The sequence below is a fragment of the Pleurodeles waltl genome, chromosome 12, assembly GCF_031143425.1.
Source record: "Pleurodeles waltl isolate 20211129_DDA chromosome 12, aPleWal1.hap1.20221129, whole genome shotgun sequence".
Taxonomy (NCBI): domain Eukaryota; kingdom Metazoa; phylum Chordata; class Amphibia; order Caudata; family Salamandridae; genus Pleurodeles; species Pleurodeles waltl.
Window position 1 is genome coordinate 167,505,201 of NC_090451.1, and position 14,462 is coordinate 167,519,662.

Consider the following 14,462-nt stretch of genomic DNA (forward strand, 5'->3'; position numbering starts at 1 on the left):
ATGCAGCATTATCCCTGGGCCTGCCCCCCCCGAAATAGCAGAGGGACAGGTGGAAGTGAGGTAATTCTGCTGACATTGTAGGCCGTTGCAAGAGGCGGTCTTGAACCGCTGTGCAACACCTCATTGGTTAGCATTGGGCCCTATGGGTTACAGAGGCCAATGGTGATCTACGCCGGTGGTGACCGTATGCACCGCCGTGGACGTGACCGCCATTTTCTATCATATTTCTCACTTGCTACCTAACCTTCCATAGGAGAGGACCTGCACTGCATGTGCTGCTGTGACCTGTGCCTGGAACCTACCATGGCCTGTGTGACCAGGGAAAGGGCCCCAGCGTCACTTCCGAGGAGTTGGAAAGACTAGTGGATGAGTCCTACCCCAGGACGGACTCCTATATGGGCCTCCAGACCAACAGGTGAGTACACTGTGAGCACGATGCATGTGGCATGAATGCATGGAGTTGTGTGTGTGAAGGCCTCTTGTGAGGGGGTGGGTGGATGTCCTCTGGGCAGCATTTAGGTTGTGTGCTGGGCCATGTGTGTGTAAATGGTGATGGAAACGGGTTTGGTGGGCCATATGTGTAACAGGCAGGACTGTTTGTCTAAAGCTATTTTCCTGTGTGTATTGCCTCTGCAGGTCAGAGCCCATCAAAAGAAGTGTATATGGCATGCCATCACCAAGCACGTGCGGACACTGGGGGTCTATGGCAGGCGGAGCACCCAGTGTTGCAAACAGTGGGAGGACCTGAGATGCTGGGCACCGAAGACCATGGAGGCCCAGCTGGGGAAGGCCTCCCAACGAGGAAGGGGTGCCCATCGAACCCTGACCCCCTGATGGCCCGCATACTGGCGGTGGCCTATCCTGAGCTGTATGGATACTTGAGGGCATCACAGCAGCCACAAGGGGGTGAGTACAGTGCCTATCTTTACAACTTTCGCATGGTAGGGTGGTATCCGGGTGGGGGATGTGTGTCAGTGGGAACCCCTAGGCCAGGCCTGACATTGCAGTGTAGGTACCCTGGTGGCTAGGGTTCAGGAGGAAAAATCTTGCAACCTAGCTCATAGGCATCCTCTACTGGTCAGGGCTGCATGGGTCCCAGACGTGCTGCATTTGGCGGTATTTGCCCCTCCCCATGCCGTGCCTGCTTACTATTCCTCTGGTAGTGGAATGGATATTGCGTAGGGCTTTTCCCTTTGTGTGATGGTGCTGTGTAAGCCAACAGCGGTGTTGGTGCAGCCACTGACTAAGTGTATCCTTTGTCTCTTCCCCACATTTTTATTTTGTCATCCTGTCCTTATGTGCGTTAGGATAATCTGGCTAGGAGCAGGGGCACCGGCGACGGAGGGAGCTGCATCCCACAGGACCAAGGAGGCAGAGTCTACTGACGGTGAGGGCACCAGTGGGACGGAGGGTGAGGGGAGCACCACGGCAGAGACTGGAAAGGACAGTTGTGATACAGATACCTCCTCCAATAGAAGCTCCCTAGTGGTGGCGGACACTTCTGTGACCACCCCAGCTGCAGGTACAGCCGCCATCCCGGTACCAGCACCGCCCTCCCAGTAGCCCCTCAGCGAGTTGCCTGTGCCCCTCATCCAAAAGGGTGGGCATCTCCTTAGCCCCAGGCACCTCAGGCCCTGCCCCAGTTAGCCCTGCTGCCCTGAGTGAGGAGGCTATTGACCTCTTGAGATCCATCTCTGTAGGACAGTCAGGTGCTGCAATCTAATGAAATCCTGGAGGGCAGTCACACTGGATTGGAGGCCCAACAGAGACCGATACAGGCTCTGGCCTCCTCTCTGATGACAGCCATTGTCCCTGTTCCTACCGCACCCCTCCAACTTCCACTGCCCAGTCCCAATCCCCTCAACCCCAACCTATCCCAAACACACATATAGACGAGCATGCACACAGGACAGGACAGAGTGTCACAGGCAAACAGAAGCACCACACTTCATCCCACAGGCACTCACACAAACTCCATCCAGTTGCAGACACAACAACATCCACTATTTCCACTGTCTCCCCCTCCTCTTACTCCTCCTCCTCCTCCCACCCAGTTATGTCCACACTCACACCTGCCTACACTACATCATCATCCACTACCAGCATCACCACACCAAGCAGAAAACACACCTCACTGGCAGACACCTCCACAACACACGTCCCCTGTGTCCTCTTCCAATGTGTCCAGTGAGCAAGACACCACCTGAGAGACTGTGGCCTTGCACTCCCCATGAGCAAGCACAGGGCATGTTGCCCCCTCCCAAACCAGTGGGTATGACACCCACCTGAGAGACTGTGGCCCCTCACTCCCCATGATCAAGCACAGGGCATGATGCCCCCTCCAGAACCAGTGGGTATGACACCCACCTGAGAGACTGTGGCCCATTACTCCCTGGGATCAAGCACGGGGCATGTTGCCCCCTCCAGAACCAGTGGGTATGACACCCACCTGAGAGACTGTGGCCCATCACTCCCCAGGATCAAGCACAGGGCATGTTGCCCCCTCCAGAACCAGTGGTCCTGGTACATCTCCCAGCTGAGGTGCCCCCGTCCCCTTGAAGTGCCTGCCTATTTACGAGCTGATGCCCATGCAGTGTTCTCTCCGTGTTGAAGCAGGTGACGTGTGTGGCCTTGGAGTTTGGCCTGTGGCCATGTGGCCTAAGCAAATTGTGGACTGGGCTGTACATATGTTTATATCTATTGTCTTGCATAACTTATTTTTTATACTGTGTTGATCTCATTACATTCGCTTTTGCGAAATCGTTTTGGCATTATTCAGCCGAGTTACAGGGTAAAATTATTTTTGTAATGCATCTGGTTGTATGTATGATGTGTGTGTGTATGGGGTGTGTTTGTGCGTGTGTGGGTCACTCTCTTTTTCCTCCCCCCCTCCCGTTTGTGTGCTAGGAAGCTGTACTCACCATCGTCATCTTCGCTGGCTTTGGTGTTCGTAGTGGAGCATAACGTAGAATATCATTGGGAAGACATGCAGTTCAGGTTCCATGGTGGGGTGGTTCTTCCCTGTATCTTCAATGGTGAGTCATTTCCTTTCTGAGCTCAGTTTCCTCAAGGCTTTTGATGTTGTTGGTACCGCCCCGGAAAAGGTTGTGGTTTGCAGTGTCTTAATATGGTGGGCGGAACATTGACATCCGCCTGGCTGTAGGCGGCTACCACTGTGGTGGCTGTTGTTTCCGCCCTTGCAGTCAGTGTGGTACATTGGCTGTCTATCGGAGATCGTTCCGCCATTGTCATAGTTCGTCAGTAGTTCCCGCCGGCCTGTTGGCGGTATTACCGCCACTTTATCACCGACCGCTAGAGTCATAATGAGGGCCTAAGTCTTTCAGTCGCACAATGCATATTGTTATCATTATTATTTGTGAAAGAGTCAAGAATAAATCACCACCCACCAAGCATTCAAATTGCAGACAGCTACAATGTTCCTATGTCATAAACACATTTTACCATAATATTTAAAAAGGACTGCAAGCAAAATAAATAGAAGTTACTTAAAGTTAATATAAAAATACATTTGTTTAGAAAATAACACTTAGAACTGGCTTTGCAACTGAAGACAAAGGAACTATTTTGACAGAGGTGAACAGTCAGCACAGGCTATGTGCAATTACTCAAAGTGAAGGGAGCCAATAGGTAAAGTTGGTTGCTCACTACCACATGCTGTACGCATGATGTGAATAACAATGTCATAGACCAGTGGATGAAACCTGCTCATCAAAAGCTCTTTTATGTGTATATGTTATGTGTGGTTTTGTGGGGAAATAACAGTCTGGGTATATAGCTAAAGCTGTTGTAACCCTTTGTGTGCAGAATACGGCTCCGTGCCATCTTCTGCACAAGTCCTTGTGTGCTGAGGATGACTGTGACGGTCTCACACCTGATGCAGGAAATCCCTCTGGTGGCATCAGAGGGATTTCCTTTGACTAAAATCAGCCTCTGGATCTGGGTCACCAGCACCCGAGGCTGTTTTTCTTTTCAACTAAATGACGATCAGTGCGCCATGTGTCATTTTAGTCATTACAATGGAAATGAAAGTGAACTGAACTGATCAGCCGTAAGAGGGTGATCCCCAAGGAGGTATCCACTCCACTAGACACCAGGGACTCATTTTTGAGGGGGGAGCTGCACCCCTCACAGTGGGCTAGAGCACCCCTCTCCCCCAGGCCAAAAGCCTAATTGACACCAGGGATTGTTTTATAAGTCCATAAATGGGTAGGGGCGGCCCACCTAGGCATCGAGCCTAAACCCCACTCACCGATATAACCCCAGCAGTCTTTCTGCCCCTGTTGGGGGCAGATTGGAGTGTTTTCCTCCAATTTTGTCCCTGACGCAGGGGGGACAGAAAGCCCACTCACCACCAATGACTATATTTGGAAAGGGAGTGCCCCCCCCTTCAAAGGGTTAGTGCTCCCCCAGGTCCAGAAATCTTTCTGCCCCCGAGGGGGTGGCAGATCGAAAATTCTAACCTCAGATAAGTCCACTAGGCACCAGGGATTTATTAATAGGGCCATAAATGGGTGGGGCAGCCCATCCAGGCATCAGGTCTAACTCCTACCCGACCATAGAACCTGCAGCAGTCTTTCTACCCACTGTCAGAGTCAGATTACAGGTGTTTTCCTCCAATCTGCCCCTGGCAGGGAGTAGAAAGCTCTGTAGACCACCAGGGATTATATTTGGAGGGGGGAGCAGCCACCCTTGGGAATGGATAATGTTCCCCACTACCCCAGGCCCAAATGTCTTTCTGCCACCCTGGGGCAGATTACAGGTAGTTACCTCTAATTTGCCCCCAGGGGGGCAGAACGCTCAGTTGGCACCAGGGACGATTGTTTGTAGAGAAATGGGTGGGGGCGGCCCACCTAGTCAATGAGCCTAACCCCACCCCTCATATGACCCACAACAGTCTTTCTGCCACCCCGCCAAAGAGGGAGGATAAGAGGTCTTTAACTCCAATCTGGCCCGTGGGTGGGACAGAAAGCCCACTAGACACCAGGAAATGTTGTTATTGCTACAAGTTGTGGGGATGGCCTTTCCACCGGTCCACACATTGGGCCTTGTCTCCACCTCCAATGTGACCCCAAAAGACTTTCTGTCCCCCTGGGACTAAAGCCTCCTTATGTTTTTTGGCAAGAAAAGTAGTTCTGATTTTGGATATGTTTTTTTTTTTTTTTCATACACATGGGTAGCAGTGTTGGGTTAAGTCTTAATATCATCCTACTTCTCAGCTGAATGGCTGAGCTTTGACATTTCTGCAAACTAGACATCGGGGGTGCCCAGAGTGCTATGCCTCACATGGATCACACACCGTTTTCTTACCCACAATGCACTGCAAACCACAAACTTTGCCTAAATTTGTACATTTTCTTCATATTTCTATGACGTGACCTTCCAGAATCATCAAGAACCCACAAAATTCCTACCACCAAGTGTTCCACCACTTGCCCCAGTAAAAATGATACCCCAATTGTGTGTCTAACCCACTGCCCTTGAAAGGCACAAATCAAACCAGAGTCAATGAGAGTTGCTCCAAGAGAATCCCTTTGACCTTGGTTTGATGCTTGCCTGTTGGTTCCACTAGGCCCAGCCACACATGTAGGTAGCATATTGATCAGGACATGTGGGAGAGTGCTGGGTGTTCGGAATTTTGTGGATTCCTACTGATTTGTGAACATTACCTCACAGAAATACAAGGAAATGTGCAATTTTAGGCAAAGTTTGAGGATTTCAGGGTACTGTGAGTAAGAAACCTTTGTGGGATCCATGCAAGGTATACCAAACTGGACACCCCTAGGTATCTAGTTTTTATAAATGTACAGGTTTACTAGGCTTCCCTAAGCCTATTCTTAGCTAAGGCCCAATATTCACAGCTACCCACTTTACAAATCATTGGTCATTTTTGAGTGGAAAAATGTGATGTATCCATGTTGTGTTTAGGGATGTTTCCTGTCATGGGCTACTATGCCTACTCACACAAGTGATGAACCATTTTTATCAGAAGACTTAGGGGAATGCTGGGTAGAAGGAGGTTTATGGCTTCCCACAGATTCCTTTACTTTCTGTCACAGAAATGTGAGAAAAATTTGTATTTTTAGTCAAAGATTGAGGTTTTCGAGGGATTCTGGGTAAAACAACCTGGTAAGAGCCATACAAGTCACCCCATCCTGGATTTCGCTAGGTGTATAGTTTAAAAAAATTTACCGGTTTGCTAGGTGCCGGCTTAGCTAGGACCCAAAACCCACAGCAACTCACTTTGAAAAATTGGGTCAGTACTGGGTGGAACAATTTCATGCATTCATGTTGCGTTTAGGGCCATTTCCCATCACGGGTGCTAGGCTTGCCAGACCAAGGGAGGTACCATTTTTATCAGAGGACTTAGGGTAATGCTGGGTGGATGGAAGTGTGTGGATCCCCACAGATTCTAGAACTTTCCATCACAAAATGTGAGAAAATTTGTTTTTTTAGTCAAAGCACTCTGCTGAGAGCCACATAAGTCACTTCATCCTAGATTCACATAGGTGTCTAGTTTTCAAAAATGTACATATTTGCTAGATTTGCCTAGGTGCCGACTGAGCTAGGGCCCAAAATCCACAGCAACCCACTTTGCAAAAAACTGCTCAGTTTTGAGTGGAGGAATGTGATGTATCCATGTTGTGTTTAGGGCTGTTTCGTGTTGTGGGCACTATACATACCCTCACAAGTGAGGTGCCATTTTTATCAGAAGATTTAGGGGAATGGTTGGTAGAAGGAAGTTTATGGCTTCCCACAGATTCTAAAACTTTCCATCAGAGAAATGTGAGGAAAATCAGTTTTTTTAGTTAAAGTTTGCAAGTGGTTCTCGGAAAAACAACCTGGTGAGAGCCACCCCATCATGGATTTCTGTAGGCATGTAGTTTTAAAAAATTTACAGGTTTGCTAGACTACCCTAGGTGCCAGCTGAGCTAGGGCCCAAAATTCACAGCTACTCACTTTCCAAAAAACTGTCATTTTTTAGTGTGAAAATGTGGTGTATTTCTGTTGCGATTGGAGCCATTTCCTGTCACGAGCAAAAGGCCTACCTGCAAAACTGAGGTCCCATTTTTATCGGAAGATATGTGGGAGCGTAGATTAGTAGGATATTCATTATTACCAGTTATATTTCACTGCATTTGTGCTTTCCAAATGTAAGTCCCTGATAACAAATGCACGTGGGCCTGGACCTTGAGTGGACTCAATCCGGGGCAGTGGGTAATGTGTCCAGATGTCCGGCATGAGGGGCACGTGATCGCTGTGTGTTACTGTGTGTGCTGTGTTCTGATTGGCTGAATGGTCGCAACTTCATGTGGTATCTGACTTTATGGTGTTTTGGGAACACGCTCACCCCTCCAGCCATGTGAGCTTCATTGGGGCCAGTCTCCTTGGACCATTGTGGTGTCGCTGTGCCTATTTGTGGGATAAATCTGATTTTCCTGTTCGTCTGTTTGTCTGCCAACTACGTGCCACCCAACCTGTGACCTGTCAATCAGTAACCTCAGGCCTAAGTCTCAGAGCCTGCCTGATCACGTATTTCTAGTTTTTAATAGTTTTTAACATTTTTAACATTCTCAATAGCATTTTTAATAGCTGTTCATTTTTAGGCTGTGGTGTTGTGTCGTACTATTTTGACGATATTCTTTTTGTGCAAGGACTCCTTAACTTTAAAGGGGTCACGGGGGGCTGTTTATGAACCTTTTTAAAATATTTGCACGCTTTTTTTTCTTTTGAGGTGTTGTTCAGCACCAGTGCCTGTGTTTTTAGAGGCTCCGGTCGCTTTTTTCCTTTTATTGGGCAGCCATTACAGTGCCATTTGGCGGCAGCCATCTTTGTTGCCGGACTAGTTGTTGGTCCTGGAGCCAGGTCGGGCCTCCCACATGACTCATTTAAACGTGGGTGGCCGCCGGCCGTGCAGTGGACGCACGCAGCGGGCGTGCCAAAGGCGCACCAAAGGCAAGCCCGTCTGCGCCCATCCGCACCCAGTACCCAGGGATTCTGCTCATTTTTATACTAATACATTTTTATATTCCTCTCCTCAATTGCACGCTCTTAGAGGCACCCATATATGCTCTACCTCTGCAGGTACTTCTCAGTCTTTTGTTTATTCTTCATGTCCCAGTTGCTCTTGGTCGCCCACTGTCGCCCCATCTCCTAATACCTCTTCTCACCAACTGGGCAAACTGCTGTTGCTCAATTGCCGCTCTCTATCGGCACATTCTCTACACATTTACACGCTTTTGGAAGGTTTAGCACTGGATGCCTTGTTCCTGATGGAAACTTGGCTAAATGAAGAATCTTCAGTTGATATTTGTAAAACCTTACCCTCAAATTATTCTATAGCTCATATAGATAGACTCCGGATGAGAGGCTGCGGTATAGCCATTATCTATAAAAACACTATTAAGTGTGTGACATTGTCACTTGAGATCCCTGAATGCGAAAGTATGTCCTTTTCTCTGTACTTGTCTTCCACTTTTACTTTTTCGGGAATTCTTCTCTATCGCCCTCCTGGCCCCTGTGCAGGTTTTTTGGAAGTCTTACCCGATGTAGTGGCCAGTCTTATCGGTAAGACTCCTAATTTAACTGTCCTTGGGGATTTTAATATTCATCTTGATAGCTTAGATTGTCCTTCGGCGAAATCTCTGTTAGGCTCTTTTACCGCAATGGACATGGCCCAATTTGTCACGGGTCCCACTCATTTGAAGGGTCATACTTTAGACCTTATTTTTAGCAATATCTCCAATCTCACTATTCCATCCTCTTTGCCTTTAGTCTGAACAGATCATTTTCTACTGTTATTTATCTTTCCTTATGATGTTGCCAGAGATCCCCAACCCAGGCTCACCACTGTGGGGCATACCTGGTCGAAGTTGGTACCAAGTATTTGGCATACTGCACTCCGTGCCTCTTCTACAATCAGTGACTATTCCTCCCCTAATGCAGTGGATCTATTTGATAGCTGGATCTCTAGCTCCTTGAATTCAGTTTTGCCCATTAAACTGAGAATAAAAAAACCTTTTCATAAGTCTAATCCTTGGTTCTCGTCCTCTCTACTAGAACTCAGAAAGAATTGCAAAAAATTGGAGAGAACTTGGAGGAAAAATTACAGCTCCCCTGCCAAAGAAGCTTATAGACAAGCTATTAGATCTTATCACTATAATATTATGGCAGCTCAAACTGCCTATTATAGCAATAGAATAGAGAATTCCTGTACCTCTCAGAAATACATTTTCCAGATTTTTAAAGAGCTTACTATAACCCCTATGCCTGCCTCTCAGGTAGAAGCTTCCACTACATATAGGGCCTGATTACAACTTTGGAGGAGGTGTTAATCCGTCCCAAAAGTGACGGATATACCACCAGCCGTGTTACGAGTCCATTATATCCTATGGAACTCGTAATACGGCTGGTGGTATATCCGTCACTTTACCGTCACTTTTGGGACAGATTAACACCTCCTCCAAAGTTGTAATCAGGCCCATAGTAATGTACTAGCAGCTCATTTTAAGGATAAGATTACTAAAATATACTCTGGTTTTCTCTCATTCCCCTCTCAGGAGAAGTCAGACGAGCAGGATACGAATACTCCTTTTGCTGAGACCCAGTTAACTAATTTTCTACCCCTCACAGATGCGTTAACTCTTAAATTTCTCTCTAGCATGAAATCGGGTTCCCCTTGGACTCTGCTCCCCCTTCTATTCTTTTGAAGGCTGCAGACATTATTGTCTCACCTCTGACAGAAATACTTAATAGCTCCCTGTCTTCAGGCATTCTTCCTAAGTCCCTCAAACATGCTATTATAAAACCTCTTCTGAAAAAGCCAAAGCTTGATCCTTCTGCTTTGGACAACTACAGACCTATTGCTCTTCTTCCTATTTTGGCTAGGATTCTGGAGAAACATGTAAATATGCAACTGGCCAGTTATCTTGAGAGTCATGAGCTCCTACATCCTACTCAAATGGGTTTTAGAGCTCAACATAGCACGGAGTTGGCACTCCTTACGGTGACTGAATCGGCTCGTCAACTTTTAGATCAAGTAGGTCATGTTGCTATTATCATTCTTGATCTTAGTGCAGCCTTCGATACCGTTGATCACACCCTCCTTTGTGATAGACTTTCCAAGACAGGGCTAGGAGGCATGGCCCTTTCTTGGCTTTCCTCTTTCCTTACAGGAAGATCTTTTCAAGTTTTGGATCGTTCTTTTTTGTCTGACGTTGTGGCTTTGAGTTGCGGAGTTCCTCAGGGCTCTTCCCTGAGCCCAACTCTTTTCAATATTTATTTATCATCTTTGGCCAAAGTAGTCACTCCCTATAATCTCTCAATGGTCACCTATGCAGATGACACCCAATTGGTGGTATCCCTTTCTAGTACTGGGTATTCCTCTTCCGCTAATTTGGCTTGTTGTATGAAGGATATCGGTGATTGGATGACCCAATATAAACTTAAATTTAATGATGGCAAATTGGAAGTACTGATTGTAGGCAACGGTCCCCCTGCCTTCCCCTTGGCACTGCATTCGGAGGCTTTTAATAGCTTGCCTTCCCCAAAGGCACAGGTAAAAAGCCTAGGTTTCCTGCTTGATCCTCGCTTGATGATGGAGCTGCAAGTAAAAAGAATCTCCTCGGTCTGTTTTGGTTTTATCAGAGCTCTTAGGAAGATTCTTAATCTTCTGCCTTTCACTGCCAGAAGAATCCTTGTCCAGGCTTTGGTTCTCTCTCACCTGGACTATGGGAACTCTTTATATCTCAGTTCCCCAGAGTATGTAATAAAGAGGCTGCAGATTGTGCAGAACGCAGCAGCTAGACTTCTTACTAACTCCCCCAGGCATCTCTCTGCTAAACCGGCGCTGGTAACACTTCACTGGCTCCTGATCAAACAGTAAATTTGTTTCAAATCTATGTGTTTCATTCATAGAGCCTTACATAATAGGCGCCCTCTTTTTTTTAGAAAGCGGATCTCCATTTATGTTCCTTCTAGACACCTGAGATCACTATTTTCTCAACAGATTTATATACCTCGCGTCAAGAGATCATGGGGAGGTAACTCTTTTACCATCAGGGCTGCTCATTTCTGGAATGCTCTGCCCTCAGAACTTCGCCACGAACGTTCAGAACTTCTTTTTAGGAAGAAGCTGAAAACGATCCTTTTTTGTAGTTAATCTGTTCCCTTTGGTCTTTCAGAGAATAGTTGTGTACTTTTAGCGCTGGGATGCCCTAGGGTAGCTATGCGTTCTACAAACTCATAAAACTAAACTAAACTAAGTCAGGGTTGATGGAGAGTTCATGATGGGTGAATTAGATATTAGTGATGCAATTTTGTTTTTATATATGAATGCATCATTGTAGGCATCAACTTTTTTAATATTAACAACAGGTAGCGACAAACTCAGAGATGTACAGATAACCACTGCTCCCAAAAAAATATATATATGTCTTGTGCTCATTTCAGAAATACATAGGTTACCTTGATATCTATTTTTCCCCTCTACATATTTCACCATATAAATTGCTCTATACTAAGTATCCAATGAAAAACCATTGGAGAGTGTAGCTCAGTTTTTGGCTCGGAGTATATCGGGTTCTTGGAGAAACTACAAACCCTATATATCCCCACAACCAAAAGGGTCTAGCATACGTAATGGGACATTGTTTTTGTAAATCAGACGATTTTATAAATCAGCCATCGTGACAAAAAGTTACAGATAAAAACAGTGCCACAAATGGCTGTTTTTATCCTATTCATTTTTCCATATTTATTTATCTCAACAGTTAGGGGCATATTTACAATCCCCTTGGCGCAGGGCAGCACAGCAAGAGACCTTGCTGCGCTGCCCTACACCACTGGGAAAGGGCAGAAATGTACTGTGTTGACAATATACAGTGCGTTTCTGTCCTTACCCCCTGTGCATGTACACAAATTGCTGTCTAGCGCCAAAACAAGCACCCTTTTTCCATGGTGCAACTGTGCCTGTGTTGTCAGCAGAATTGTTTTTGTGCAGGAAGGGACATTTTTCTGCACAGAAACAATCGAGAGAGGCATTTTCCTATTTCTATGTGTGCTGCAGAATGCTGCACACATGGAAAGAGGAAACAACAAGGAGAAATAAAGATATCTTTTCTCTTTGCACCTGCCCTGGGGAGGAGTATAGTTTTGACGCATTCCCAGGTTTACAGATTCTCGTAAATCTTGGAATGCATCAAAACCCATGGGTGTTGCGTGGTAACACCCACCACAAAGCCCATAGTAAGCCTCCCTGATGCAATGTAATGCAGCAACTTGCACTGTATTGCCTTACACATTATCTACAAGCCCGTGAAAAGCCACACAAAGTGGCATTGCATGGCTTTGTAGATATGGGCCTGCACACCATTGAGCTAATTGTAAGTCACAAAAAGTGACGCACCAGCATAGCATAGGGCTTGCAAATATGCTCCTTAGGTTCTTTGGGAAACTTGAGTGATCTACATATATGACCCCTTGCTGTATTTGGAATTGTAACTACTTTTCACAAATCTATAGCTTTCCTGGATCACCAGTGGGATTCACCCTGCTTTGCACCACAAACTGAAAGTAGGTTGAAAGCACAAGAACTAGAAAAATTGGCTACCTCTTTGAAAAATGCCAAAACTGTGGTAAAAAAATAGTTTTTTTATTCAGCTCTGTATGTTCCTGAAAGTTGGGATCGTGACTTTGGCACATCAAGCCATTCACTGATGCCATGTTTATGAAAAAACAGACACTTTTATCCAGAGCATTCTTCTCCCTTTTTCCTCAAATGTTAGCTATTTTTTGGCAGTCTTCTCTGTTCCTTCCAGGAGAATCCACAAACCCTGTGTACTTTTTGAATCCCTGGGACGTTGGGAAAAAACCCACAAATTTGCTGTGGATAGCTTATGTGGAAAAAATGTTATGTAGGCCTGAACGCGAACTACCCCAAATGGCCAAAAAAAGGCTTAGCACTTGAGAGAAAACGCCTAGCAGCGAAACGGTTAAAGATCAGACCTTAAAAAGATGATATATCAAAAGAACTACCCAAGTCACTAATATAATAGAAGGACTACAACCACGATACCAATGCATGTGGTGGTGTCATGAGCTATGAATGCGGATGCCTGGAATAAACAATGGGTTAAAACTAGAAATGCCAGCAACAACATAGACAGAAAATGATAGACTTTACAATCCTTTTTGCCCTCCTCAGACAGAAGTACAGCCAGCAGTAAGGCATAGTGTGGGTAGGTCAATACATTAGAACATTTTGCAAATATGGCTATCCGAAGTCATGAACAAATCAAATTGGAGGCTGTATTAGGGTCAGGCTTGCCCTCCAGTGATGACAAAGGACTTCCTTAAGAGTTTGGAGGACGGGATAGCCTATCCGCCAAACTCCCGACAGGGTGGCTGCCACCGTAATGGTGACCACCCTGACAGAAGTATTGGGTGTTTACCATCAGCCTAGCCGGAAACAGGCAGCAGCATTGTCTCTGGCTCCGAATAGAGCAGGGTACACAGCACCGTCACAATGATCACTGTCTGCATGAGCAGCGCAGGGCCGCCTATGTGGCCCCCTGGACTTGCTCTCCGCTAGCCTTTTCATGATGGTAAAACCACCCTGAAAAGTCTGGCGGAGAACGAGGTCGTAATCAGCAGGACGGCGCTGCTTGGTGATGATGGTACCCTGGTGGTCTAATCACCAGGGTCTTAATGTGGTGGTTGGACCACACTGCAGTGGCAATCCTGACTGGCACCGCAAGGCTGGCGGTCTTAAGACCACCAGCTTCGTAATGAAGCCCAAAGTCTTTCAAAAACTTATCTGCTGCAGTGAAAAAAGAATATATTGCTTTCTAATTTAAGACCTGAATGAAAAGGAGAATTGAATGTGACAAAAAACGTTTTTTCGAAGTAAAACTGTTCCCATTCCATTGCATGGTGTGAGAGAGGTGTACTCCTCCTAACTGATTCAAGATGTGATTGGCAAAGCTTAAAGCCAATCGTTGGAAGAAGCTTGTCTAGAGATGCCAATGGTCAAAAGGGGCACACTGTTACCTCTAGGTTTATTACAAGCAGTAATTATTTTTCACAGCAGCAGCGTCAAAACCCAGGCCTAAAATAGCACTGAAATAATATTGCCCACTCATTTCAATTATGTTCTGCACCATCAGAGGAATTGTGTTTGTGTGTTACAGCACGTAGCAGTACACAGAGATGTACAAAAGTTGCAAATTTGCTAAATGCATTTGTAGCCGCAGGATTTCATCATGAGTTGACTGATGCTGTGGGGACTGAGGCGTTTGTCACTTTGCTGCCTTCCTTAAAAGTAGTTATTTGCAAGACCCATGAAGCAGAAATGCCTGTAATTGCTACATCTGCGCATTCAGATATATCAATGCAATTTCGGTCATTCCGATAACCTTTCTTGAGGAAGTCTGCAAGACAGAGTC